A 15,603-nucleotide genomic window follows, 5' to 3' on the forward strand; every position below is an offset into this window, starting at 1 on the left:
AAATTTGCTGAAGTCATGAAATTCTTTGTTATAATTTCTCTTAATGCTTCTGTTTACTTTGCATGTATTTGTACTTTTTTTTTGTCTGTCAGGTTGTGGCTGACATGAGTGAAATATGAATCGTCTCCTCTATATGATGAAACAAATATATTGTGAAGAGTACAGTGTTTACAGTGTTATTAATTCATATCTGTATTTCTTTAAACTATAATACTTAAACCTAAATATTTACTGTTCAAAGAGCAATTAAAACCTACACAAATAAGTAAGCTGCCTGCAAATACCACAAGGCTAGGGAAGGTGGAGCAAATAGAGCCTGTGATTTTGAATATGGCTGATGTCAGTTATGCAATAGTTAATCCATTGTACTCAGAATGAATGGGGAATTCATAGTTCAGTACTAAGCTAACTGCCCTTGTGAGCCATTTTAAGCTTAGCCAATTATCCCTTGTGAGACTCAAACCCTGCACCTTGTGTTTGTAAGGCAAACACCTTAGCCATTAAGCCACCCACCCAACCCAATTAAGTGCTCATAAGTAAATCATGCTTGTGTAAAAGGCAGCGGCTGAAATTACAAACCAGTTGCTTGTACAACACTTGGATATTTGTTTAATCAGTGAAGGTCAGGGGTATTGAAGAAAATCAGAAAGGGTGCAAAACATCATTTGGAGACATCTGCCCTTTCTAGGTCAGGGATTGAAGTTTCTGGGAGGAGGGTTAAGGTTAATGTATTGTGTACATAATGGAGATGTGGGTATCAACTTCTCACCATTTAAAAGCATGTGAGATAATGTGGAAGTGAAAATTAAATTATGTGAAAATGTGATGTGTTGGCGCATTTCTAAGTCGCTGGTATTTCACTTTCTTGCTTTATTTTCCAGATGCTGAGAAAGATGATGTCATTGAAGAAGAAGAAAAAACAGGTATGACTCTCCATTCTTCTTGCTCTGAAACACTGCAAAGAGTCTCCACATAAACTTTTGTGATGTAGGTCTGCATGGCCAGGATGTATGACTGTTTTTCCCTAAAGGAGGTCAGTCCCCCTTTTGTTGTGTGCTATATCCCCAGCCCTGTTTGCCTGAGTGCATCTCATATTGAAATAAGGGCTATGCCAGATCACAATTTATATATTAAATGCAGTGGCCATTGGCAGGATGCCTCTTTTCCCATGATTATGCAATCATGATAGTTTTATATAAGTAATGGAGGTTGAGGGGTCAACGCCTCCACATGGGGGAAGCTGAATTAATTGTATTAATGCTGTGCACTGAGGTGTTTAGGATGCCTGCATTGGTTCATTTATGAATGATTAGTTACTACACTTGGCATTTTAGGAGTCAGTCATTCCTAGGGAAAGGGTAGAAATCTGACTTGGTATCAAAATGTTTGTATTTCTTGCTATATTTTTGATGGAAGTGCATCTTGGTGTAAATATGAAATTTCTGAATGACTTTGGAATGGAGCATAGATAGAACAGCAGTGTAATGTATGTCATTATACAAAAGTAAATGCTATGTCACAAGAACAGTGTTTAATGCAAGTATTAGTGCTGTATTATCAAAGGCTAATTTGTGAAAACCATACACAATAAGGGAATACATTGTGATTCTAAATAAGTATGCCTAGCCTGATAGAAGATGTTTCAAGAGACAAAATGTTTGATCTGGTAATCTACAAGACTGAAGTTATATATCTATATGACGCTCTCTCCATTTATGTGTGTGCATGTATGTGTACATATATGTGTATGTGTATCTATATATATATGTATATATATATATCTATACACGCACACACACTGTGCAGAAAAGTTTTGTGGTCGTTGAGTGTGCACATTTGTACTAGTATGAAAAGTTGAGTAAGGTAAGTGTGCCTAAATACGTGCCTAGATGAGGTATGTATTGATGAATAATTAATTTGTGCATAGCTTTCCCTAGTGTTAACTGATCTCTGAGTTAAAGTTGCAGCTAAACATGTCATTCATCTGAATCACAGTGAGGCTTGGTTATCTGTTCTAAGGGTGTCTTTTTTTGTGGCCTTAGTCGTGAAGCCATATTCATTCAATTGTGCATATATATTTGGGCTGTTTAAATCTTTATGCTCAGTGTCAGTTTGGTTAACGTGGCAACTCTAGGACATAAAGGGTTAAAGGACTGCCCAATTTTAGCTTTTTTAAAGTTAGGATATTGCTCAGTAGGAAGCTGGAAGGTAAAACATATAAATGTTCTGTTAGAAAAGCTAGAGGTTGACAATCACACTGGGATATATAAATTGGTGACTGTTCTATAGCAAGCTAAATATTTCTAATTGAAGGTTTAATTTATTTTTTACATTTTCAAATTATGGGCATATCACTGTCAAAACTGTATCAAGAGGTGAAGATCTAAGTTGCTTGTGACCTCATGTCCTTGAAGGAAATGCAAAGTGACAAGTTAAGTCCCCTGTGGCAGTAGACATGGGGCCCATCATGTCTGCATGTCTGAAAGAACATTGTCCCTGTGATTATTTTTAGTATCTTGCAGTACAAAAAGTTACACAAGTGCTCTTGTTCTAGCTGTGTGTGCATATGATGTACTGTTCTGTTTTCTCAGGTTGTGTCTAGGTTAGTACTCTGTACTGCAAAGAGCTTATGCAGAGATAAGAATACAGAGTCCATCCTCTCTGTTTTCCTTGTGTTGATATTTTTACAACTCTTCTGTAATTTCCTGATGACTTGCATTATATTTATGTCTGCAGATGAGTCATTTTTTTTCTCAGCACCAACCTGTTAAAACAAACTAAAAAAAAACTCAGTACTGAAATATAGTGGTTAAAGCTGTCAGGTGAAATATAGTCTGATGTTCACCCAAATCAGAACATGGCCCACCATATTGACCATTCTAGGACAGTTTCCATCCCACGGGTGACAATAGTACTCTGTACCTGTAAGGCTTATTAATATGAAGAGAACTAAGTGGTGTTACTGAATTATATCATTATAGGATGTTCAGGTATTGTGTGCTGCACTGCATTAATTTTATTTTAAGGTTGCCGCACTGGGCCCAAGGTCTGTTTTGCGCTACTTCTGTGTTCCATAAACCTAAATATCAATGCAACATTAAAACTTCACTACATTGGTGATTAGTTCATTCATGTTTTTTAATTTTGGTGAGCATACCTAGGATGCTGTCTGTGATCAGTGTATATTAAGTGCCTTATACTAGCTAGCTTCAAAAACTTTGATACATGCAGTATGCAAGTCCACAACTGGGTTCTCCAAAGATTGTTGTACTAAACTCCCTGCACTGGGCACTTCTGTAAACTTGACTTTCACCATGTAACTTTGAAGGAGCTAAGACTGTGCAGTTAGGTTAACAAGGAACTTGCATTAGGCCTGGGCTATTTTCATACCATCATTGCAGTGCAAGAAGGAGGGAACAGTAGCTTGGCTGTAAAGTAAAGCACTGATATTTGAGTTACTGTTACTGCAGCATAGATCACCCGAGAGTGAAGAAGCAGTGCCTAGCCTTTCAGGAAGTAGACTTCAAAAATCAGTGACTTATGGCTTAAAATGGTCCATAAGGGCAGCTAGTGGACAGACTTGCCTATGAACCTATAAAGAGGAAATTGCATATTGGACACTGAGGATGGTAAAGTGGACACAGTTTTAGAAATGCTAAGCATGTTTATGTGGTCATGAAAATATAGCATGTTGTTCATGTTTCACTGTTTTAGTCATCACATTTGGGTTATCCCTACCAGGGTAGCCCTCGGCCGGCCCGAATACCAGAGGCTTAGTATTTCTGCTTCGGTTGCTGTCGTTTCAGGACTGAAGTCAGGTCGTCAGTAGTATAAAGTAAGACAACTGACACCATTACACCAGTCTTTCTTGCCATGGAGCCTGAAGCAGAAGTAGTTCGCACGAATGCCGGTCAGTTGTTACCTCAGTTTCGTCTACCGAATTGAAGCTGAAGTCTTAAGCTAAGTACCCCATTGGGGATCCTTTTTTCTTGCACTAACCAATGTCAGAAAAAGTTAACAATTGTCTCACCTGTAAAAAGCAAATACCACACAGAGACTTTCATTCTTACTGTGTCACTTGCTTAGGCCCAGACCACAACATCCCCCGCTGTCACTTCTGTGCTTTGTTCAATGCCAGAACTATCTGTCGTCGGGCCCTTATTGTAGCTAGATATTTTCGCCATCCGACGGCAGATCTTCTGAAAAAAAGTAAAGATACAGACAGACAGAGACAGACCGCACAGGTCCAAACCTGCCGACTATGCTCCCGTTAAGCTAGTCGTCAGTTTTCTGGTCTTCAGTTAGGCGCTTCCACAGCCCCTGATGCCTGCTTCTGTGGATTCGCAGGCCACTACCATGACCCTTTTGGAGTCCAATATGTCGCAAAACTCCTTGACTAAGGATCCTACAGTCATCTCTACCTTGGCCTGGTCTAGAGCCGCTGAGCAGGCACTGGCTTCCGAGGAAGTCCTTCGTACTACCGATTCTCGACTAACGTCCATTCAAAACTACCAAGTTTCTTAGACCCATGGTACGAACCACACCCAAGAAACCGACGACCCAATCTCAGAAACCTGCTTCCTTGCCTCAGTCTCAAATGCTTAAAATGGTGGAAGGCCTTATCATGCTGATCAGGGGAAGCCAAACTATCCCTTCCAAAAGGAAAATAGATCTGTCCCCTGTAGTTTTGTCTGAACAGGAGTCCGATGACTCTGATGCATCTGAATGTGAAGACATGCAACCCCTCTCTGCTTATGAGGATTCTGATGCAGAGGAGTCCATTCCTTCAGCCTCACCCCAGAGGATTTTCCTTTGGGGAAACCCTTCATACCTTAAGGGAGTATTTCCAATGGGAAAGTCAGGACTACTCTCAGTCTAAAAAGAGACTCAGGGAATCCTTAGATCTTCCACAGCACAGGCCCTTGGCCATCCCCCTAGTCCTGGATGTTGTGGAGGATGTTTTCCTGGAATCCAGTTTGACTCCTGACACCCTCCCCTCCTGCACCCAGAAAACCAGACAGGTACTACAGAGTCCCTGATTCAAATTTATTTTTAAAAATCCTACTGCTGACATGGAGGTAATTTCTCAAGGGCCTAAAGGAGTTAAAGCAACCTCTGCTAAGAATCCCACTCCCTGAGATAGGGATTCCTGAGCACTAGACAGATGGGGTAAAAAAGTATATGCCTCAGCTACTCCTGCTATCGGAGCACTAAATTGTCAGTTCCTTATGCTAACATTTCAGCAGCATACCCTGGAACTCCTCAAACAAAAATGTCTTCCTTTCCTGCTTGTGCAGAATCTAAAGAGTTACAAGAGCTAATGCATTCTGCAAGTCAAGTAACTAAACACACCTTGCACTGTGGTTTTGATGCCCTAGAAGCTTCTTGCAGGGCAGCAGTCAATGGATCTGTCCTTAGAAGGCATGCATGGCTTAAGGAACAGCACCTTGCCAGACCATGTTAAATCTAAATTGTTGGATGCCCCCTTGCACAAAGACAACTTATTTGGCACTAAGGCAGAAGAGTTCTTAAAAAAGATGGAAGAAAAAACAAAATCTATGCAGACAGTTAAGGATTTCTTACAGGTCCAGCCACCCAGGTTCAGCAGGCATTGTCCCACCAAGCACTGGTCCTTTCTGCTCCCAACAGGCCAGTTCAGCCCAGACCCAGGGGAGCCAGACCCCCCAGACAGCAGCCACAGGGAATGCAGAGATCTAAGCAGTGGACTACCTCCACTTCAAAACCAGGGAGTTCTAAGCCACACCCTTATGGTAAGAACTCACAATGACTTTCCTCCCCCACCCCCTCCCTCAGCCCCCCTTCACTTAGCCCTAGGAGGAAAACTCTCCTTTTACACAAACACCTGGGCCACCATTACCAGTGACTGCTGGGTTCTCAACATAGTGTCCCAGGGATACAGCTTTTCTTTCCACACCCTTCCAACTCCAAAAGGGTTCCCAGATCTACCTACAAACCAGTGGGCAGAGGCGCAAAAGCAAGTTCTTTCGCTGCTGTCTATGAGGACAGTAGAGCACATTCCTGCAGAACAGAAAGGCCAAAGTTTTTACTACAGACTTTTTCTGCACCTGGCACCCCATCCTCAATCTATCCATTCTAAACATCTTCCTGGTGATCCCAAAGTTCAAAATGCTCACCCTCTAGCAGCTGCTATTCATGCTCTCCAAGGATGCTTGGCTAGCCACCCTAGATCTAAAAGAGGCCTACCTCCATATTCCTATCAGGGAATCATGCAGGACATATCTCAGTTTCAGGGCAGGATCTCAGCAATTTCAGTTCTCTGCGCTTCCCTTTGGTTTATCTACTGCTCCAGAGTTTTCACAGAATGTCTGGCTCCAGCCATTGCCTTTTGCAGACAAAGGACTATCCAGATTTACCCATACTTAGACGACTGCCTAATTCAGACAGACAGCCAGAAAAAGCTCCTCAAGCACCTGGCCTTTGTAAAGTCCTTACTAACCTCCCTAAGGTACACAATCAACGAAAAGAAATCCAAACAGGTACCCACCCAAAGGATTCTATACATGGGAGCAAGCCTGGACACAGCATCCCAGATGGCATTACTTACACCGCAAAAGCAAACTTTCCTGAAAGCCTACTTCTCTCAACTAGCCATCAAACCCCAGCTATCTGCAAGGAAAATCCTGCAAGCTCTGGGGTTCATGGCATCTTGCATTCTACTCGTTCTGTGTCAGACTGCATATGAGGAAACTTCAGTGGTACCTAAAAAGCCTTTGGTGTCAACACTCTCAAGACCTGGAGATTCTTATACCTATAATACCTTGCCTCAAAAAAGATTTTGTTTTGTGGGCATCAGCATGCTCCCACAACAAGGGACTACCTTTCTCACCATCCCCCGCTGTACAGACCCTCCCCACAGACACATCAGACTATGCCTGGGGTGCACACCTCGACGGCAGGTGCATAAAGGGCCAATGGAGCCCACAGCAAATCCATCTGCACATCAGCCACAAAGAGATGATAGCTGTCCAGCACGCCTTGATAGTTTTCAAACCCCTTCTCTCCCATGGGGGCTCTCCTGATCAAAACACACATCACCACTGTGATGTAGTATATCAACAAGCAGGGAGGGACTCACTCCTACCTTCTATGCAGGCTGGCCATGACCCTTTGGCACACAGCCTCTGCCATGCAACTCCACCTGTTAGCTCAATTCGTACCAGGTTCTCTCAACTGTCTGGCAAACCACTTAAGCAGAAATCTTCTGGACCCATACGAGTGGCAGGTCAACAGAAGAACCTTTACCCTAATAACTCAGAAATGGGGCACCTCGAAGGTCGACCTCTTTGCCTCCCCCCCCAACCATCAGCTCAGCAAGTTCTGCACCAGGGAGCATCACTGCATGGCGTGGAAAGGGGATGCCCTGTCTTTCCCCTGGGTCAATCTATTGGTCTATGCCTTGCCTTCACTACCTCTCATCCCCAGGCTACTGCTTAAAATAAAGGAGGAAAAACCAAGGACAATTCTTATAGCTCCAGACTGGCCTCGCCAGCACTCGTACCCCTTGCTGCACAGCCTGTCTTTCTGCCACCATGGCATCTTCCTCAGATTCCAAATGTCCTGACCCAGAAGGAAGGGGAATTCATGCATCCCCAATTGCAGACACTCAATTTGGCAGCTTGGCTTATTCCCTAACCCCCGATTAATCTACCAACCTCAGTAAACAGGTTCTAGATGTTATACATGAGGTCAGACACCTTAAAGGTTGTGCACCTGAATTCAGGCTAAGGGAGCCAATATGGCAAAGCCCTCCCTCCCTCTCATCCTGGATTACTTAGCTGACCTGCTACACAGTGGCGCCTCTTTTTCTTCTATTAAAATTCATGCCTCTGCTATCTCTGCTGATTTTCCCACTGAACAGCCCCTTTTCTCACACCCTTTGATCAAACAGTTCCTAAGAGGGGCTAGCAACTTGAGGCCACCCAGAAGAGCACCAACCCCAGGTTGGGACCTTAACTTTGTGTTGTAAAAGCTCACCCTGCCCCCCTTAGAATCAGCCTCTTCAGCAGAGCTAAAATTTCTCTACTGGAAGACAGCTTTCCTTCTGGCCATCACTTCAGCCAGAAGGGTCTTCGAGCTGCAAGCACTCATGGCTGTGGAACCCTTCATCATCTTCCATGCTGACAGGGTATCCCTCAGGATTAACCCATCCTTCATACCCAAGGGTGGTGTCCAGTGTGGCTTTCAACCAATCCATTCATTTGCCCACCTTTTTTCCTAACCCACAGAACAAGGGGGAAATTATGCTGCAATCTCTAGATGTGCACAGACACCTCAGATTCTATCTAGACAGGACTAAATCTTTCAGAAAGTCTGATCAATTGCTAGTTAGCTTTGCTGGAGAGGCAGAGGGCAAAGCCATCTCCAAACAAACCATTTAAAAATGGATAGCACACTGCATCCATTTCTGCAACAAACAACATGGAAAGCCTCCATACAAAGGGGGTCAGGACTCACTCCACCAGAGCAGCCTCCACCTCTGCAGCTTTCATCAGGAGAGTCCTCACCAGCAGCATCGTGGAGGCTGCCACCTGGACATCGGTTCACATCTTTACCAAACATTACCACCTGCCTATCTTCTCCAAATCCAGGGCAGGGTTTGCCTCTGCAGTCTTGCAGGGCATCCTAGTCAGCTCCCAGTTTTCTTGACTGCCTCCACCCATTTCCTTAGCTTTGAGAATCAACCCAAATGTGATGACTGCAACAGTGAAACACAAAGAACATAGTACATTTGTGTACATTTACCATAAATGTAGATGTTCGAGTGTATTCACTGTTGCTGATGTAATGGCATCGGCTGCCTTACTTTATACTACTGACGACCTGACATCAGTCCTGAAACAACAGCAACTGATGCAGAAATACTAAGCCTCTGGTATTCAGGCTGGCCGAGGGCTACCCTGGCAGGGATAACCCAAATGTGATGACTGCAGCAGTGAATACACTCGAACATCTACTTTTATGGTAAGTGTATACAACTGTACTTTCTTAATATAGCTAGATGTATTTAATCTAGTTACATTTGGTTGGGCTAACCATTCAAATTGTAAGTGCAGGTATTTATTTATTTATTTAATTAATTTGTTTATTTATTGACTGACATTTGGTGACTGGGAAAGTCCGACTAGGTCAGAAACCTATTTTCAGTGGAGGCCCACAGTACAAAGTCTGAACAGTAGAAGTTTAAACATTTTTAACATCAATACTTAGCATGCATTTTTTTAAACATAGAATAAGGTATAAAGTTGGCAAAGAGAAATCTGCAATCAAAACATATGTGCCATCAGGAAAAGATTATCCTTTAATATTTTTAGGAAGTAGATATGGCATTTGTTGACAAAACAGTTTAGAGAGAGAGTTTAGTTACTGAGCTGTTGAATAAGTTTTGGAAAAAGTTTTGAGTTTTAAGTAATGGGGGTTAAGGAGTGGTATGAGAAGTCAGTATTAGTAGTAAGTAGCTTAGAGATAGGAGATGGGTATATAGTAAAGGGAGACAGTGTAAAAAGTTGCTTTAGACTGTATTGAGAGGGGTTGATAGCATGGTTATGGTTAGAAGTAGATAAATTTGTGGCTAGGTAAAGTGTGGGAATTATAGGTCAGGAAGAAGTGAGAGGAAAGTGCAGTAGGAGTTCAAGATATAATGGAGGATGGAAGTGCTAATTGTAAGCTTAAAAATAAAACTTAAATACAGGACTTAACAGTAGATTTTATTTAAACTATGATAGAAGATTGGTGCAAGAAGGCATAGGCTAAAAGGAAAGGGGGTATGGGTGCTTAGTGAAACTGGTATGCATATACTTATTTTTATTTTATTTTATTTTACATTTGCTTGCCAGGGGAGTCCAACTGTACAGGGTTTGTTCGTTTTCAGCAGAGGCCCGGGAAGAAAAGCTCCATAAAATAAGCAAAAATGCATGGCACACATTCTACTACAAAATGTAAAAACAAGATCCATACATACTGGATAATACATGATATCCATTATAATATAAATTACAAAGTGCAAAAATACAAAATAACAGTCTAGAAAGAAACTTGATAGCTTTGTCGGATTCCATTTACAAAGATTGTTATTTAAGACAGCATTGTTAAGTTGAAAGACTTGATGCAAAATTTTATAACATTGGTAAAGTGTGTATCACAAAAAGAAAAACAAGAAAATTATTTGGGTTTTGAAGTTTTGGAGGATGTATGGAGGATAATATGCCTACAGCTGTCTTATAGGAGTTTTCCTTGGTCAGATAATTTTGCCAATAGTGGTCTTATATTAGTTATCCCGGGTCATATACAAGTCCAGGACCTGATGAGATAGGATTTTAACTGCATTTACTTAGGAGCAAGGACAGACAAGAGTACTTAGTGATTTTTCAGTGTTAATTTGAAAGTCTTAGGGGATTAAAAGCCACAGATATCTGGTGGAAGGGCATTCCAAAGTTTAACAATGTTGTGGGAGTAGATGCTTTGCCCAAGTCTTTTTGTAGATTTATATACTTGAAAGAGTAGTTAGTGGAGCGAAGGGTTCTGGATCGGATATAAGGCAACAAGATAGATTTCAGTGCAGGGCTTTTATCTGGGTTGTAGATTATTTTATGAGGCTGAGAGAGTTGCACTAGATTTAGGTAGTGAGGAAATTCTAGCCAGTTTTAATTTTTTTAGGGAATCACATTGGTGGGTACGGTAAGGTACCCCAGTTGCAAATTTGTCAGTTCTGTAGTAGCATGATTGTAGTTTATTCTTCAGTGTTGTATGAACATAGTCAAGAATGGGGGCTGCATATAAGAAGGTTGGGAGTCGGAGCGTGTTGGCAAGGATTATTTTGGTGGAAGCATCCCTGTACTGTTTGTCTGTAAAGTCTGCCTAGTTTGATGTGCATTTTTTGATTGTCAGATGTATGTTGTTCAAAGATGAGCTTGTTATCTATAGTGATACCTAGAAGTTTTGCCTGGGTTATTATTTTAATTTGAGTTGTGTTTTGTGAATATAGTTTGAAGTCATATGTGAAAGGCTTTGAAGATAATAATAAAAGCTTGGTTTTCTATCATTTAACCAGGTTTCAGTAGAGGTAAAAGCAGTTTGACTAATAGGAGGTGAGTAGGGTTGCTGGAAGTGGAGATGATAGTGGCATCATCCGCATATTGGATGATTGAACTTTGGGAAGAGGCAGTATAAAGTTTTTTAATGAATATGTTAAAAAGCAGGGGTCCAAGAATGGATCGTTTGGGAACTCCTGTACTATTTACTTCGTATTCAGATATACTAGTTTGCCATTTAAAACATTGTTGCCTGTCTGCTAGGTAGTTGGAAGCCATTTTAGAGTATTGTGGGAACAGCCTAAAGTGGAAAGTTGTAATAGTTTAGAGTGAGACACTGTGTCAAGGGCTTTTGATAGGTTTAATAATATTACATATGTGAATTGGCCTTGGTCCATGGCTTTATAAACAGTATTTGTGAAGGATTTAGTGCTGTAGTGGTACTATGTGCAGGTTGAAAACCATGTTGAGTAGATGTGAGGAGGTTGTCTAAGAAATTTTATTAGTTAGAAAAATAATACAATATTTTGCAGTGGAAACGGTTCACTGGTCAGCAAAACTAGTAGGGATAAAATTTATATAAAAACCAAAGCAACCACTACAGTAAAATATAACAATATCAGGTAAGCACTTTCATGCTAGTGAGACCAGAATAATGGTCCCCCTCATTTGTTTAAGTTTAATGTGTTGGAACGTCTATGTGAGAGTGAACGTCTTGGAGACTTTAGAAATATTACAGAACAGCATCAAATTCAATGGATTATTAGACTGCAATCTGATAGATGTCCTTCTCTTAATGGTAAAGTCCCTTTAAGACTCTTTCTTAACGCACATACTTTGTTCAAATGACTTTCATCTGTAATCCATTAGTTTTGGTCATGTGATTTTAATTACTATGGTTGTGTGATTATTTATAGGGTTGATTTTAAATGTTTTAGTTGGTTTGATGAAGTGCTCTCAAGAGCATGAAAGCGCTTACCTGAATAAAGTTTTATATTGTTATATGTTACTGCCGTGTCTGGTTTGGTCTTTATATAAATGTTATTAGTTGTTTGTGTATACATTTTTCTATTAGCTTAGATAGGGGTGGGAGGATAAAGATAGGATGATAGTTTGATAATTCATGTTTTTTTCCTCCCTTATTTAAGGGAAAGATAATTGATTTTCTTCTAGAGTTCGGGGACATAGGATTCAGAGATAGACCTATTTATCAGAATACTAACCGGATAAGTTATAAAGTCAGCAGCAAGTTTTAGATATTCTGATGGGAGATTGCCTGTAGGCAAGGGACATGGCTTTAGTTTAGAAAGTAATTTATGTACTAGAGAAGTTTATACAGCTACTTCACCATGAACTGGAAACAGAACAGCTCACCACCACACAAGGAAAGAAGCCAGTGATTACCTTTATATTTTATTAAAATTATAGTCCAGTCCAGTAGTAGATCCACAATGTAGTCCCACAAAACAGGTAAAATAAGCACACGCTGGATCCAAGTTTATACAGCTTGTAGAGAGAAGATTTTTTTTGTGGAGGAGGAGTTTGAGCTGGGGTGACTGTCTATGGAGGCTGTGCTAGGTGATTTCTCAGTAAGATTAGAATTATTTTTGGGCGAGGAAAAGTTTGTAAGTTTTAGAATACTATCTATGAAGTGGATGTTAAACATGTTAGCTATTTCAGATACTTCTTTATCTGGGGCTGGTGAAGGGTTTCGAGATGTCCTTGGAGACAGAAGTTTTGATCCAGATTTCCAGAATTTTCTATGGTGGTTGTTTGCCAATTTAGCTGTTATGCAAAATAGATTTTTTTGTCAGTGATGACTAGTTTTATTTTGCTTGGTTTTGGAGTTGCTTACATTTTAAGTGATTGATTTTCATTTTTGGCTGTTTGCCGGTCTTTCCAGGCTCGGTCTATAGTTTGTAATATTTGTTTAGTGGATTTTGTAAGTCAGGGTGCTTGATTTGTTTTAGTCCTTTTAGTTTATAAAGAAGCTATGCTATTTAGAGTATCCAGGAAAGTTTTGCTGAAATGGCTTATGGCATCTAGGGGAAGTGTTTTTAGTGGGGATTAGTTTATAGCTTTTAAGACATTGTTGAAGAGCTGTTGGTTGAACTTGCCTAAGTTTCTACAGGTTTTATAATTATGGCTTTAAGGCATACATGGGGATGCTCTGTATGTATAAGTTGATGAGTGGCTGCTTAGGGTATTTAGTAGTATATTAGAGTTGGAATATTTTATTGGGTCGTTAACTTAACTGGTATCCAGTCAAGAGTTGCACCTACCTGTGTTTTGCTATTTACTCTGGTAGGGGATGTTACAGGTTGTGTGAAGCCATGAAGGTAAATATCTTCTGTTGGAGGAATAACAGTCATGTTTTGCCATTTAATATTTGTGTCGCCTGTTATAATAGTTTCTTTAGAGATGATATTGGAAGTGCAGGAAAGAAAGTCTCCAAGAGTTGGGATGTTTTGTCCAGGAAGTAAATAAACTACACCAATAGAAATTTGTTCAGTGTTATGTATAAGGAAGCTAGTAGCATTTCTGCTTTACCAAAATTAGGGACAGGGTAATTGATAAAGTGGAGCAATAATTTAGTACTACTCCTCCACCTTTTCTACTGGTCCTATTTTTTCTCAGGGTGTTATGTCATGGAGGGAGAATTTCAGAGTCCTGAATATGTGGCTTGAGCCAAGTCTCAGTAACTGCTTACTATATCTGGGCTATGAAGTCTTAGCCAGGCATGGAGTTCTGAGATTTTGTTACTTATACTATGTCTGTTAAGTGTTATTAGAAATAGTGTTTTGGTGGAGGATGGTTGTGTAGGTCCAGTGTTGGGTTGAATATCACCACACTGTAATAGTTTAAGGAATTGGTGTGTGACATGGAGAAGTGTCTTTATTGGTGTACTTGGTGTATTTGTGTGGTGTAAGCTTTATGTTATTGGGTGTTGGCAGTTAGTAGAGTTCAGTAAGGTGAGTTGTGTTGAATTTGAGTAAGATATGTTAAATGGCTATCTGAACGGATGTCAATGGGTACGGACTGGGTAGATGTTTTAATAGGAGCTGACAGTGGAATATAGTTATTAGTGGTGGCTTGTAGGAGTGACCTAAGTAACATTAGTGTTGTAGAGAATATGAGATAGTGGGTAGAGGGAAGCATGTTCTTGATGTATGCAGGAAAAGTAGGCTACATGTGTAAGTATGGATTATATTTAGCTGCTTTAGTAATATGGAGATTAGAGTAGAAATAAAATATGTTTATATGTATTAATTATAGAGGAGAAAAAAGAAACCATGGGAGTAAAAACAAGATGAAGTGTATATTACTGGAGGTAAGGGAAAATGAAAAATCGGTTACAGTGTGTCAATTTTTTTAGACTTGTATGGAAGTTATTATATTGTAGGTATAGGAGGGTTTATTTTATTTATTATCTAACCAGGTAGGTAGACTGGTCCGAAGATCATTTTCAGCCATGACATAGGATAGAAGAAGCAAGCAGCAAAGCATATTGATAGCTTCATGAGAGAGAGGATTTTACAAAGTGGAAAAAAATCTAATGTATTTGATGACTACCAGCACAAATAAATTTGCAATTTCCAGAATTTGTGCAGTACATTATGTGCAATATGTACAATTTCAGCTGACATGATAGCATTCATCTGTTGTTAGCAGGCTGGCTAAGAGCAGGCTTGTGTTGGTGATGACGCCAATACTGAGTACCTGTTTATATTTATCTGGGTGTGTCTATTCGTGACATACCACCTTTGCCATTTTCTCATTATTTTACACTTTGTTTAACCAAATTTACATGTACTCAGCGTAGGCCGCATGACATACATTTTAATTTTAACCACAGTAGTGCATATGGAATTAAAAGGGGATATTTATAAAATATGATTTAGAGAAGAGAGACATTTTGATTCTTTTGCACTTTACTTGGAATGTACACATTTTGTTATAAAAAATATTCATCCAGTGAAATTGGAATTAGTACAGAAGTATTTTTGTTTGTCAAACACATGGTTTTGAGGATCTGATCTATGAGACGATGTTAGCTCAGCTGAAGCTTTATTCTGTCAAATACAGATTTAACCAAATTAGTTTATGTAAAACATTTTCTACTTTTAAAGTTCTTATAATTTATTTAGAGGAATACTTTCTACCTGTAGAGACCGGAATTCCATTATTGTAAACAAGATGGAGCAGTCCTTTTCGATTGCTGACTGCCTCAGCTTAGTCAAGGAAACCAGTGTTATATTATATATGGAAGTAAAGTGTGAAACACCTTAAAGGCATTTAACAAATTTAATTAGTGATCTAGATTTCAATAATTACAGCAGTGGCAGTAGTAAAGCCAGTGTTTATGGCTCAGTAGCTGAGAAACCACTGTTAGATTTCTTGTACAGGAGCTAAGCTGCATAAACAAAAGCTTCCAGAACTAAATGTACTTCACTGGAAACATTTATTTTACAGTGTGTGGTAACATTCTCCTTGTTATATGAAATATTTTCTGACCCGTATGCTTTAGTTTAAT

At 40.0% G+C, this 15,603-nt stretch overlaps 1 long non-coding RNA gene across 1 annotated transcript in view; it reads left to right on the top strand.

Annotated features, from left to right (window-relative positions):
• The first annotated feature begins 886 nt into the window (after positions 1–886).
• Positions 887–15,603, top strand: part of LOC122806821 — a 344,083-nt gene continuing 329,366 nt past the window's right edge. Inside the window, exon 1 of the long non-coding RNA XR_006365559.1 lies at positions 887–923. This is a non-coding gene — a long non-coding RNA (uncharacterized LOC122806821). The remainder of the gene's footprint in view (positions 924–15,603) is intronic.

The sequence above is a fragment of the Protopterus annectens genome, chromosome 7.part0, assembly GCF_019279795.1.
Source record: "Protopterus annectens isolate FY-2018-M chromosome 7.part0, PAN1.0, whole genome shotgun sequence".
NCBI lineage: Eukaryota > Metazoa > Chordata > Ceratodontiformes > Protopteridae > Protopterus > Protopterus annectens.